The following is a 15,712-nucleotide window of genomic DNA, read 5'->3' as shown; positions in this document are numbered from 1 at the left end:
TATTACTGAATTTAAAACCGAGTTGATACTCAAAATTCAATTTGAACTAAATTTATTTCAACAGTCAATTTTAGTCTAACACGTATCATCTTGAACTAATTTGATCACAAATACCAATGCTAAATTTCACATATGGTGTACAACTTTTACTCTATTTCACACTTTGGTGTACAACTTTCAATTTGTCTCACTAATATATACAAACTTAGGAGTGACCTCCCACTGTGGTGTCAATACGAAAGTCAACGCGCCACCTCAGCCATTTGACCAGTCAAAAAGTTAATATTTAACCACTTAACATAAAATTACATCTATATCCTTCATTCCTTTTTTCCATTTCAATTGCTCTCTCTCTCACTCCCTTTCTCCATTGCCTTCTTTTCACTTCTCTCTCTAACCCTCTTTCAATGTCTGGTAATTATATGTTCCATCACAAATTACGGATCCATTGCCCTCTCTCTATAACTCTCTTTCTCCATGGACTTATCCACTAAGTTCCACCGCCTAGATCTCCATTCTCATTTTCTTACTGGTTCCTCGGTCTTTGGTACCAGCCCATCAACTCTTCCATCCCGTGTTAAACAAAATTCATCTTCAATACTCACTAAACCCATTGTAAATCATCCCAATTCCCTCAACTTTACTTCTCGGAGAAGAAGTACGACCATCGCTGCCCGAAAAATATGGCTTTTACAGTTTGGCATGTTCGAAAAATCGAAACTGTTAATTTTTTTTATATTTTTTTTTATGCAGATGAGAAGCAAAAGCCTGGAACCAAAACAAAAAACAAAGAAACTAAGGGACTATTCTAGTATAAGATATTAATACATATAAATGATAAACCAATTGAGCAAAGCATGAAGCCATTGGATATGGATGATTATATATGATTAAAAGACATTCTCAAGAATATTATAAGATTCTAGAAATGATGTTATTTGAGAACAGCAGAATCTTGCTCACAGCTTTCAGCAGATCATTATTACAATTATTAATTGAAAATCCAATATGAAAATTTTCATTTTTGAGTTAAGAATTTGAGGGTCCTTTAAGTAGAACTGTTAAAGAGAAAGAGATTTTTATGAAAATAATGTGAAAATGGTTACTGAATTAGAGAGAGAAAGGAGTTAGAGAGAGAGAAAGGAGTTAGAGAGATAAAGTAGTTATGGGAAAGAGAGAGAGAGTTGAACGAATGAGAGAGTGTATTTTATTTTTATTTTTTTTGGATAAAGGATATTTCGGTAATTGCACATTGAATGAGTTTAATTAAAGTTGAAAAATGGCGAGGTGGCGTGTTGACTGGCATTGACCAGTCATTTTCACCAGCTATACACCATAGTGGGAGGTCACTCCTAAGTTCGTACACATTAGTGAGACAAATTGAAGATTGTACACCAACCGTTGCGTTCACATGGACCATGATGACCACGTAAATTTGGTCATTTACCGTTAGATCTAGGCGGATTAAATATAAGTCTTATGATATTTTGAATCTCCATCTTAGGGTTTTAATCCGTCTAGATCTAACGGTGAATGATCAAATTTACGTGGTCATCAGGGTCCATATGAACACAACTGTGTACACCAAAATGTGAAATAGGACAAAAGTTGTACATCATAGATGAAATTTACCCAAAATACCAAGTTAGCTAAAATGTAGCTAAATTTAATTTTGAAGCAAATAAGTTGAAGGATGATCCATAATCGGACAACTATAAAAAAAAATAGAAGGGTAAAACTAATAGAGTGAATGGGAGGAAGTCATATTTATTGGGTATTGCTATATACCGCAACTTTTTTTCATCCATTGCACCCTTTTGACATTTATGCCATCTTCATTAATTTTTTTCAAAAACTCAATTTTTTTTCTCTCTTTCTCTCCCAAACCTAAAAACCTGAATTTGACGAAAATGGACCCGAGCATTCCCGAAGACCATGATTTCGAACACGAGGTAATCTTACGATATAAATTTAAATTAAAATTTCGTTTTTTAAATTTTGAATTTTTTTTACGGATTTAGCCTAAACGGGCGGCGCATGCCGCTCGTCCGCAGGCCGAACGGGTGGCATGCGCCGCTCGTTCTACATGCGGAACGAGCGGCATGCCCCGCTCGTTCTACCTACGGAACGAGCGGCATGCGCCGCTCGTTCCACTAGCGGAATGAGCAGTGCGCGCCGCCCGTTCCACTTGTGGAACGGGCGGCATGCTGCGCTCGTTCCGCCGTGGGACGGGCAGAGTGACCTGTCCGTTTAGGCCTAATGTGGCCCGTTTTTTGCTTCTTAACGGGGCAGCCTGTCCGTTTAGCCTATACGAGGCCCGAACAAGCTCGGAATTGTAATTTTTAACGTGCAGGCTGCCCGAATAAGCCCCAAATTTATATTTTTTAATTTTTACGCGTATTATTACTACCTATTATGCACCCCAATGCCATTGTTTAAAAAAAATCGCGTATTGTTAATACATATTATGCATTTTTTATATGTTCAGGAACCTTAGAAGATTGGCAACCCGACGACATTGATTACAGTTCCCGTTTTATAACGGACATCGTTTTCCCTTCGTGTAAAGATGCTGTTACTTGGGCAAAACAGGTAGCTATTCGAATTAGGTTTGAGATTATAATATCTTCGCATAAACATGGTGGAAAGCAAAAGCAATTGAGATGTTCACGGGGTGAACGCTGCAGAGGGAAAACAGATGAGGCAGGGTTAATACGAAAAACTAAAACTAAAGCGTGCAGGTGTAAATTTGAGATTAAAGCCTATCAATGGTCAGACCTTACTGGTTGGGGGATAAAGGCTAAGGCTGGATTAACTGGTCAGCACAATCATTCGTTACGTGTGTATCTAGAGGGAAGTCGGCAGATGAGCGGACTCAGTACCGCATCTAAATTAATTGTTCGTGATATGAGTTCGGCTCAAGCAAAGCCTTGTGCTATTTTAGCAGCCGTTAAAGAAAAGCATCCCGAAGACAACCCAACAATTAAACACGTCTACAACTATAGGGATAAGATGAGGAAGGATGGGTTCGAAGGTAGAGACTTGGCTAGTTAGTTCTATCATATTGCTCTCGAGAACAAGTATGCTCATTATACGCAAGCTGATCCTCATTCTGGCGTGATTACACATGTGTTTATGGCACATCCAGAATCAGTAGATTTATTCAGGACTTATTACTGGTACATCGGTATTGATTCAACACACAAAATCAACAAGTACAAAATGCCATTTGTTAAAATTGTTGGGATGACGCCTTGCAATAACAATTTCAAGATCGCATATGCCATCATTAAAGATGAGACTGAAGGAAGCTACCGTTGGGTCCTGCAGCGGCTGAGGGTTTTGATTGGGTTTGATCTCAACCCGACTGTTATCGTCAGTGATAGGGAGTTGGGGTTGTTAAAGCCGATTCTAGAGGTTTTCCCATATACAACACACTTGCTATGCACTTGGCATATAAATAAGGATGTAGAAGATCGTGCGTACAAAATTATAGGAGACAAATCAATTGCCGGTAAATTCAAGAATGGAAAATGGAGAACAATAATTCAATCTTTATCCATTGCGGAGTAGGAGGAAAATCTGAGCAAGATGAAGGATTCGATGAGCAGGTACCAAACTCTTATCTCGTACGTTGAGGAGACGTGGTTGGTGCATAAGGAGAAGTTTGTTGTTGCTTGGATGAAAAATTTCTTACATTTTGGCAACACAACTTCTTATCGTGTGGAGAGCGAACATGCGAGTCTAAAACAATGGCTCAATACAGCCACAGGATCCCTAGATACGGTATGGCAGAAGGTTCACAAGCAGATAGAAGCCCAGGCAACTAATATCAGGTATTTTCAATACGTTCTACTGGAAGATGTTTATATTCTTATCATGTATTTGTAATCTCAGTCAACTAATAGTATGTTCATCTTCTAATTAGGTACATGCTTGAGCAGTCCAGGCTTCGTAAAGGAGTCTTTTACTCCGGATTCCCCTTTAACTACCTGGTATGCAAAGTCTCCCACTACTGCATGCAACTAATCAATGTTGAGTTAGATCGCATAAGAAGTTTGAGCCATGAAGTGAATGCGCTCTGTGGTTGTGTATTGAGAACCTCTCATCAGATACCATGTGCATGCGAGATCAAACAAGCTTATGAGTCTAACGAGATGATCAGTATTGAGAGGGTTCATGTGTTTTGGAGAACACTTTTGATTAATTATGGTCAGACTCATGAAACTGAAGGGTGTCATGATCAGACGGAGGATCAGAGATATTTTAAATCCTTAGTCGACTAGGTCTCTAAAGGTGACCCAGCCTTGCTTCGGAACATTTCAATACTTATACATGATCAACTACACCCTGATGAAGCACATTACATCGAACCTGATGTAAAAATTAACGTTCGAGGATGACCCAAGGCGAGTAAATCCACAAAACGTACGCCTAGTGCCTGGGAGTACAACGAAACTCGGTGTGGACGTGCTCGTTCTAGTAGTTTGTCTATGAGCCGTGGTAGAAGTGGTAGGAGAAGCTCTTCATCATCTGTCCATAATTTTGCATCCTCAGGTAATACAGTGGCTTCCGTATTACGACGTAATCGGTGATGGAAATTGTGGCTTCCGTGTTGTTTCTACCTACATTTTTGGCACCGAAGAATTGTGGCAATCAGTTAGGCATAACCTTAGGAATGAAGTAATTGCTAACTGTTTTTGGTATAAAAATGTGTTAATTGATGGTGTTAATGCAGCAATTAATAGGATAAGTTGGGACGGTGGAGCTTGTTCGCATGAGCATTGGATGCTCATTTATGATGACTTGTTTCCGATTGCTACATTATACAATGCTGCTGTAATGTTTTTCGGTTTCATGGGTGGAATTACATCTAGATTTTGTGGTACTGTGTTACCATTGTATGCCCCATCCACTGCTACAAGACCAGAACGAGAGATCTGCATAGCTCATTTGGGTAATCACTATCGCCACTATATTCGTTTAAATTTATCTCCTAATTTTCCAGTCCCCCTATACTGGAATGGTGGAAACAAGACCATGATCGTAGCGTTGAAGGGTGGGATCGCATTTATGCAGCTAGGAGAGCACAATGGACAAGAATGGTTAAACTTAGATGCAATTAGTTGTTATAGGTTGAGTCGAGTTACAGGTTGAGGCTGAATTGAGTCTGTATTGATTCTGTAATGTTCTAGATTGATCCAGTTAGCTCTATATATGTTACAGGTTGATTCTGATTGAATTCTGTTTGATTCTGGATAACAAACAGTGACAGTTTTGATACAGTTTTGTTGAGTCGAGTCTGAATTGAGTCTGTATTGATTCTGTAATGTTTTGGATTGATCCAATTAGCTCTATATATGTTACAGGTTGATTCTGATTGAATTCTGTTTGATTCTAGATAACAAATAGTGACAGTTTTGATACATTTTTGTTGAGTCGAGTTATAGTTTGAGTCTGTATTGATTTTGTAATGTTCTGGATTGATCCAGTTAGCTCTATATATGTTACAGGTTGATTCTGATTGAATTCTGTTTGATTCTGGATAACAAATAGTGACAATTTTGATACATTTTTGTTGAGTCGAGTTACAGTTTGAGTCTGTATTGATTCTATAATGTTCTGGATTGATCCAGTTAGCTCTATATATGTTACAGGTTGACTCTGATTGAATTCTGTTTGATTCTGGATAACAAACAGTGACAGTTTTGATACATTTTTGTTGAGTCGAGTTACAGTTCGAGTTTGTATTGATTCTGTAATGTTCTGGATTGATCTAGTTAGCTCTATATATGTTACAGGTTGATTCTGATTGAATTCTGTTTGATTCTGGATAACAAACAATGACAGTTTTGATACATTTTTGTTGAGTTGAGTTACAGTTTGAGTCTATATTGATTCTGTAATGTTCTGGATTGATCCAGTTAGCTCTATATATGTTACAGGTTGATTCTGATTGAATTTTGTTTGATTCTGGATAACAAACAATGACATTTTTGATACATTTTTGTTGAGTTGAGTTACAGTTTGAGTCTGTATTGATTTTGTAATGTTCTGGATTGATCTAGTTAGCTCTATATATGTTACAGGTTGATTCTGATTGAATTCTGTTTGATTCTGGATAACAAACAGTAATAAACAACATACTTATATAATTAAAGTACTAAAATACCAAATACATAATACAGATATTATCCGTCCAACTATAATAAAAAGTACTAAAACACAACTACAAATCACTTGGCCGAATGCCAAGCATCCAAAATCTGGTCGTACGACTGTCTCCACTCAGTCGCAACATCCTTATCAAGAAGGTTCATCGCCTCCAATGCACCTTCTCCCCAGTTAGCGAAACGGCTAACCCACTGGCAAAAGAAATAACCCAAAATGAATAAAGATCATTTCATTTAATATAATTTGATAATTGTAAATAAGTTGATTAAAACTTAAATTACTTACCACTTCGCTATTCGAGCGAGTATGAATAATCGGTCCGGGTGCAGGCATATCCGGCAGTAGCTGAGGGTGTGAATGCAGGTAGTACCACGACATGTACTACTCCTCACAGTCCGAAGGAGTCCATGCTAGAGTGAACCGAGACAGTACAAGCACGACCGCCTTGGGAAATAAGGTCCAAATATCCTCTGTCATGTCTACGGGCACTTCTACCCAATACTTCAAGCTGGACCAAGGACGTACGGACTTCAACGGCCTCAAGATTGGTCTGGGTATGGTTTGCACGTAACGTAGCTGGCGAAGGCATCTCCCCGGCATGTACGGCTCGATCACGTCCCTGTAACGTATCCATCCGGCGTATGTCGTCATAGGGGTATCCGTAATGGCATCAGGACCATACGGCATCCACATCACCTACAGATGTATACAACAACATTAACATACAAGTAATACAAGTAATGAATTTGGTTTATTTAATTAAATTGAAATTGTACCTCATCAGCAGTCAATCTATCAAGCCGGACGCGATATGATCTCAGTCGATCATCACTCTTCTCCAACGGTATAGATGGCCACATGCAAGCCCTGAAGCTCCGGATCCAATGTGACTCCCTCCCGCTAAGGCCTGAAGCACGGGAAGTACTCATAAATCCATGCCTGAAGCAGTGTCAGACAACCCGTGATCTGCCCGCAGTCTCCTCTACTAGAAATACCGAGATGACAGTATAGATATGCTAGTGCAGCTGAGCCCCACGAGAGTCCAATGGCTCCAGCTATCGAGTCCTGTACCTCCAACAGACAGGAAGGTCGAATGCGGTCACCACTCTTGTCCACAAACAATGTGCAATCGAGCATAAGAAATGTCCAAGCTGTAGCCTGTGCATCAGGAATCCGATCTCCTTGACAATACTCCAGGACGGAAGCCGCACGTATACCGCCGTTAAAGTAGTGACCCTGCAGCAACTCATCCCGAGTCATCATAGCCCCATCGATGGGGATGCGCAAAATCTGCCACACATCATGCAACATAATGCTCATCTCACCAAACGGCATGTGGAATGATGACGTGTCTGGCTGCCACCGCTCCACAAAAGCCACAATCAGGGGAGCATCGATGTGGGCATACATGATACCTGGTAAATGGGACAATCCAGATGACTCTATATGCGTTTGGATCTCCCTAGAAGCACCACTGTGCCATACACACAACTTCCCACAATATACTGAGCGTGTCTGACACCTGAGGAGGCCCCTATCTTGCCCGCTCCAGATAGCATGGGCAATATGTCCCAGAAAGCTCGGGATCACAAGACCATCAGATGGACCCCCAGGAACCGGGGTCTTCACGATCCAGTTATCCTCTTCAGCACTCCTCGAGCGCTTGCTGCTACCTGAAATTACAGTAAACTCATTTCAGAATATTCATATATTTTCAAATAATCACGAATAAATCACATAATAATAACTAAATTTAAATTTCTCACCCGAAGATGACCCTGCTGTAGAAGCAAAACGTCCGTCACGACCCCTCGGTATGGTCTGAGGAGGTACTCGCACAGAAGACGCACTCTGAGGAGGCATAGAGTCATCTCCGTCCATCTCCACAGCATCCGCCATCTCCTCAGTCTGTGCCCTCTGAGCATCCCCCATCAATATCTGCTCCATCCGTTGCCTTCGGGCAGAGGCAGTCACAACACATGACCTTGTATGTCTGTGTCCAGAACGGGCCTCAGCAATATCAGCCTGTAAAACCAAAAAAAAATTACATATATAAGCATATAACGCATTTTTTTAATATACTCAATTTCTCATTTTTTTAGTTTTTTTTAATAATTTGGGCTTGCCAACGGGCGGCCCGAAGTAATTTATTTTTTAAAAAATATTTCGGGGCCCGTTTTGCCTAAACAGAGCGCCGCAACCGTTTGACCGCTAGGCCGAACGGTTGCGACCCTCGGGTCGGCCCCAGGGCCGACCTGGATGCCACTATCGTTCCACCATTAGGTGGAACGGGTAGGTGGAATGGGCATCGCACTCCGTTTGGCCGTAAGGCCAAACGGATGCACCACTCGTTCCACCAGTAGGTGGAACGAGCGTGGCACCCAGTTCCACCTTACGATGGAACGGGTGCGCCACTCGTTCCACCTACTGGTGGAACGAGTGCGCCATGCTTTCCACCTTACGGTGGAAAGCATGGCCGATGCCCTTGCCACCACGGTGGAACGGACAGTTCGTCCATTCCGCTTGTGTTGGCAACGTCATCGGGATTCCGTTTAGGCAAAAATAAACGGGTTCCGCCTCCGATTTCGGACAAATTTTTTTTAAAAAAAACTTACCGGAACATTCATGAAGCCTTTTCCTCTTCATTCCTTTGGCGGCATGTCGTTTTAGGTCGGGTTTTTTGAAAATCTAAAAAAGCTAGAGAGGATTTGAGAGTTTTTGGTTTTTGGTTTTTGGTTTCAAATTATGAGGAGGGCATAAATGTCAATAAGGTGCGGTGGAAAGTATAACCTTTGCGGTATATAGCAGTTCATTATTTATTTACATGCTTGAAAATTTAAAGCAGGCAACTATTAAATTAGTCATAAAATAGTTATAAAAATGTCTTATTTTTTTTGGTACAATCTAATGTCGCGGTATCTGAATGATCCTTTAGAATCTTCTTCCTTGGCTTGAGATAAGAATAACAGCTGGTTAGAGAGGGGCTAGTGTCCGGCAAACCCGTTCCGATGCTTAAGTTAGCAAAGGTTGTAAGAAGGTTGAAGATAATGAAAGTATTAACAATTATTGTGTTTTATATACCTCATATGGATCGTATACCATTTCTATTTATTGTGGTTGTTAAGGGTAGTCGTCATTATTCTAAGAATTTTTCCTAATAAGTCATCAGACACATGTCAATCTTCGATTGGATCTGCCATGCTCAGACTGTGATGCGGTCAGGTGCTGCACCTTTCTAGATAGAAAACATGCAGTCAGATGTCCTTATTTCATTGGATATATGGCATTGGACCTCTAAATTTTTAGACGATGCACTCTATCCTTTGTCCCATGTCTTTTGTGTAACAATTTATCTTGATCCAATGGTTTCTCCTTCTTAACCATATGGCTATTGTGACGGATAGTGAAGATTCTTCTATGTGGCTGAAGAGTGTCGTTTGCATCTTTAAGAAATATTCCTTTTTCTAGATCAGATGGTTCCTATGATTCTTTTGGATCCGCAGGGTGACATTGATCCACATGTAAAGGATGTTTATAAGGAATATTCTTTATGGTATCATATGTCCCCCTTCACCCCATGTATAAGCTCTTTAGGGTTTAGTGTGTCGTATGAGGAATGGCATTCGATCTGCTAAACTAGTGAATTGTGTGAAGGATTCGAAACGCTGCCGTATCGTCTTTTGCAAGTTTTAACGGATGGAGGGCTACCACATTTTACTTCTAGCGTGGAGTATATGGCCTAGGACTTGCATCTTTTCGTCTGTGTATGTCATGCCAGATGTCAACCAAACAATTCTCTCTCTTCACGTGATTGGCTGGGTCTCGATTACTGCTCTTTATTATTACCTTTATTAAATATAGGTTATCGAATCGATGTCTTTATTTTGAACACTTAAGAACCCTCTATAAATACCCCGGATTTGACAATTTCTTTCTCTTTCCCTCCCGAACATTTACTTGGATTTATCATTATTTCCTTCTTCTCCGACGACCTAGCTTTTTCCGTCTAAGTATATCAATATCCCTTTTCCGATGGCATATTAAGTTAACAAAAATATACCTAAATTTAAAGGGTAAATTACATCCATCGCCATTGATCTTTACTTGTTTTCACGGTGTAACCACAAAAATTCAAAATTCAACATAAACACCACTCAACTTTATATTTTCTAACATTATGACCACTAAACTTCAATCCCGCTTCAAAATGACCATATATGATCTCAAAATGAAAAATTCCAAGACTTGATAATATTCTAAGCAAACTTTAATTCTTCAATATTTTCGTTTTTAGGCCATTTACACATTGTTTGGTTATGAGAGCAAGTGACTTTTTCTAGAGAGAAGTCTCCAGAAATGATGATTTTGGAAAATAAATAATGTGATTTTAAGGTAAATGCCGTTCTAAACAATTTTAATTCTTGAACATTTTCATTCTAGGGTCGTTAATGATCATTTGAGGTGTTAGTTTAAGTTTAGTGGCCATAAGTTAAAAAGTGCAAAGTTGAGTGACTTTTATATTATGTTTTGAAGTTTAACAGTCATACCGTAAAAAATCAGTAAAGTTTAGTGGCTATGTTTGTAATTTACCCCAAATATAAAGTATGCAACAACTAAATTAGTATGTAAATTATATCCATAGTCGCTCAACTTCCGACTTACTTTATTTATAGTTCTTGAACTTTAAAACCGAATATTACAAAAAATCAGTCTTTCTAAAATAGACAACATACTTCAGTGACTTTAGGTAAATATATAGGGACTAATAAATTCTTTATCCAAAATAATATTTGTTCCATGCTTCCATATAGCATGGGTAAATTACACCTATGGTTACTGAATATTACCCAATAAATATTACAACCACTACACTTTAAAACGTGACAGAAAAATCATTCAACTTTATGTTTTTTTTTTAATTTTAAGGTCATTAAACTTTAATTAACATAAAATAAATGACTGTTGATGACCTCAAAATAAAGAATTACAAGAGTTGAAAATATTTCAAGAAACTTTAATTCTTCAACTTTTTCGAATTGAGATAATTTATGTGTTGTTTGTTTAGGAGGGAGAAAGTGAATGTTTAGAGAGAAAAAACTCCGAAAAATGTGATTTTGAAAAATTGAAAACGTGATTCCATGGTTAATCCGGTTTTAAACAACTTTAATTCTTAGACTTTTTCATTTTGAATTGAAAAATTATCATAATCCACAAAAATTTATTGGTAATATTTTTAACATGATGCAAGTGTAAGAACAAATTTATATAAAGAGATCGAGAATTGCATCAAAATTTTGTCAAATGGGTTTGAAAGAAAAGCTACAAGGCACTATAACAATGTTTATTTTTGTTAAGTAAGGATAGTAATTAGGAATAAAAAATACTTTTAAAGTAAATGTTTCAACCATCTTATTGAAAAAGTTCATAAAATCAGTTTTTTTTTTTAAAAAAAAAATTAGGGGTTTGAGTTTATTACAATGTGAATATATATAAAAAGTCAATAGTCGTAGCCAATAGTCAAATATATGTAAATTTATTAGCTTTTATTAGTTTTCCTTGTTTAGATTTTTAAATCCTCTATAAATACCTATAATCAATCAGTAATAATATAGAAAATTTTCCAATCTCTTTATTGTTCTTCACACGATGTTAGAGCTTGGTTAAATTCTTGGTATGTGTTTTTCTTCTTTTAGGCTGCGGTTCTCAAAAGAACAAAAACATGATATAAGAGCCTATCATTTGGCCTCTGAGATTTTTTTTCTGAATTAAGTTTATTAGAGGTGTGAAATTTGTCTATTTAGAGTTATTTGCATTGGAAAATATCTACAGTTCTAACACTTCCGGCTACAGCTAATAGGGGTAATTCGTCGAAACCATATCATCATTTTATGTTGAAAGATCAGAATGTTGTATAAAGATTGTTAACCTTAATATTAGAGGAACATTCTTGGCTGATATGGTTGGTGTCAACACATAATCTGATTCTCTTTCGTTCGGGTATTCTCACACCTGAAATCGTCATTGCAAGGACATCAACCAATTCACGATCTAGCTCATCCAACCTCATCCTTGAATCACCAGATGCTAAAACGAAACTAGAGTCGTCATTGAGAAAGCTGCTACTGGTTACATTACACCTACTGCAACTGTTAATTGTTGGGAAGATAACATTACATGATTTCTAAACTTTGATTTTAATGTAAGTCATTCTAAAGTTGGCTCTGTATATTACAATATATGCCCTGCAAAAGTGCATATCGCATTAGATGACAGTAACATGATTTATATAAAAGAAACTTACACAGTATTTTATCAGACGTTAATGTTGCTAAAGCGTCTCTTGTAAGCATGCGAGATACTGAGTAGGTTGAGATACAGACTCCTATATCCCACTCTCAAAATCAAGTTCAACATTCTTAATTGCCTCGTATACTGCACCCAAAGAATCACCTTGAAACAGAAGAAAACCAACCAACAGGGCATGGAGCAAGACACCAGCACTCCAAATATCAACTTTATCTGAATAATCACTGAACAAAATTTCTGGAGTAACATAGGCGGGACTTCCAACCAAGCCTATTAGTTTCTGACCTGCAAGAAAGAAACCACAGTTCCAAAGAACTATTGAAAACTAAGCCCATAAAGAAAGATAATAGTAGAAATACCAGATAAAAGTGAAGACTGCAGTATTTGCGTCGGTCCTTTAAAGTGGTCCAATTGGTCCTTTGTGACAGACCGATGCAAAAGTCAATTGATGCATTTGTATTGGCCCCATAAAAGACCGACACAAATACTATAGTCTTCACTTTTATCTGCTACTTCTACTATCATCTTTCTTAGTCCTCAGTAGTTCGTTGGAACTGTGGTTTCTTTCTTGGAGGCCAGAAACTAACAAGTTTGGTTAGAAGTCCCTCTTATGTTACCCCAGAAATTTTATTCAGATAAAGTTGATATTTGGAGTGTCGGTGTCTTGCTCCATGCCCTGTTGGTTGGCGTTCTTCCATTTCAAGGTGATTCTTTAGCTGCAGTATGTGAGGCATTGAAGAATGTTGAGCCTGATTTTGAGAGTGGGATATGGGAGTATGTATCTCAACCTGCTCAGGATCTAGTATCTCGCATGCTTATAAGAGACGTTTCAGTAACATTAGTTGCTGATGAAATACTGTGTAAGTTTGTTTTATATAACCAAATTCAATTTTTGTTTCGTATTTTGTATGAATCATGTTACTGTCATTTAATGTGATATGCACTTTTGCAGGGCATCCATAGATATTGTAATATACAGAGCCAACTTTGAATGGACTTACATTAAAATCAAAGTTTAAAAATCATGTAATGTTGTCTTCCCAACAACTAACAGTCGCAGTAGGTGTGGAGGAGTTGGAGAGATGCAATGTAACCAGTAGCAGTTTTCTTAGTGATGACTCTAGTCTCATTTTAACATCTGGTGATTCTAGGATGAGGTTGGATGAGTGAGATTGTGAATTGGTTGTTGTCCTTGCAATGATGATTTCAGGTGTGAGAATATCTAAACGGAAGTGAATCAGATTGTGTGTTGACACCGACCTTATCAGCTAAGAATGTTCTTCTATTATTAAGGTTAACAATCTCTATACAACATTCGGATCTTTCAAGATAGAATGATGATATGGTTTCGACAAATTACCCCTATTAGCTGTAGCCGAAAGTGTTAGAACTGTAGATATTTTCCAATGCAAATAACCCTAAATAATGTACAGAGACTATTAACTTTAACATTAGAGGAACATGCTTGGCTGATAAGGCTGGTGTCAACACACAATCTGCTTCTCTTTCGTTCAGATATTCTCAAATGTCGAGGGCTTTTGCATCGGCCAATGGCCGATGCAAATAACCCTAAATGGCCGATGCAAAAGTCCTTTTTCCACTAGTGGTAGAAGTAGAAGTAGAAGCAACAATAGCAGAAGCAACAATAGTTTCACAATACTTGAGTGGGTATTTGAGGCTTTGATCATGGCTTCCAGTGGCATCTATTATTCCCTCCTAATATCTGACCTGTATCGATTGTCTTCTTACATATCTTACAATTGTATCCAGTTTATGTATCTTCACCATCAGGGTCGAAGCTAAGGAGGGTCGGCTGACCCTTTGAAAAACCTTTGAGAGGAGTTTTTCGACGTGCTCCGCCCATGTATTGGCCATAGTTGGGAGCCCCTCCAACCATGGCCAACGAAGAAGATGATGGGGGCTGAGCCCTATCTTTATCTAATTGTTTTTAACTCAAAGTATGAACCAGAAGAGAAGAAGACGTAGAAGGAGAAAAGAAGAAGACGTCAAGAAGAAAAACATGGAAACTGTTTTTTTTATTATATATTGGATAAAGATGGGAATCCCGATTTCTGTCAAAGGGAAAGATGAAATATCTTGAGATGGGAGTCCTTGATTTCACCATCATAAATTTAAGTAATGGAATTCACTGTTTGATTCTCAAACATTTTATTGCTTTTGGTGTTATCTTTCACCTCAAATTGAGGTGTATGGTGAGATAAAGTAATTAAATTATATGACCAGGAATACATATATACCCCACCATGGTTGATTCCTCAACATTTTAATTCTGTTTTCGTGTATTCTAGTTTCAGTTTCAGCGTTAGGAGGTTGATTTCCTCTCCAATTTCTCCCATGATGGAATCTCATGTAACTGAAAAGCGAGTTCAACGAAGGGAAAACCTTCTAACATAGACAACAAATTGGTGTTCCATTTTTTATTTTCACATACCCTACGTAAATAATTCCACAATGCGTCCTCTTTATATTGCAATACCGTAGCAAAATTAGTTATATTATGAATTTAATAATAATATTTTTACATATGAAATTTAATATATTTCAAAGTATTTTATCAACATTGTATTGCACGAATATAGCATTGCATTGTATTTGAGGTGTCTATCAACCAGCGAACACAAATTAATTTAGATGTGGACATAGATTAAAGGTGTCATCGCGGTAGTGTGGATCCTTCAGGATTAACTTGTGGTATGACAAAAAAATATAGCATTGCAATGATAAATTTAACTATACTAACATGTAAGAGATGATTAAAATAGACTCAGCATTCTTAATTTTGATGTTACTAACATGATGATTATAAAATTTGAATCTGAACATAAATATCTAAATTTTTATACATACCAATATAAACTCAAATGATCATTGATTAGTATTTGATCATGTAAAAACTCAAATGACCGTAGACCCGTATTTAATCACGTAAAATACTGATAACTCACTCACACTCTATTTCTAGATGTAAAAGTTGAGAGTTCATCGTGTTAGTATATATACTTCCTCCATTTTGAATTATATCATTTAAAAGAAAATTTTATAAATTAAGAAGTCATTATATAAGGATTAAAAAAACAATATATACTACCCTATATATCTTCTCTTTAATGACTAATTCTCATACAATATTCACTATATTCTCGTTAATTATAATACAATTAAAATAAATAAATTTGTGAAGTGGCGCAATCCTCTCTTTATTCTCATCCAA

The sequence above is a fragment of the Euphorbia lathyris genome, chromosome 5 (assembly GCF_963576675.1).
Source record: "Euphorbia lathyris chromosome 5, ddEupLath1.1, whole genome shotgun sequence".
Taxonomy (NCBI): domain Eukaryota; kingdom Viridiplantae; phylum Streptophyta; class Magnoliopsida; order Malpighiales; family Euphorbiaceae; genus Euphorbia; species Euphorbia lathyris.
This window is presented reverse-complemented; position numbering follows the sequence as displayed.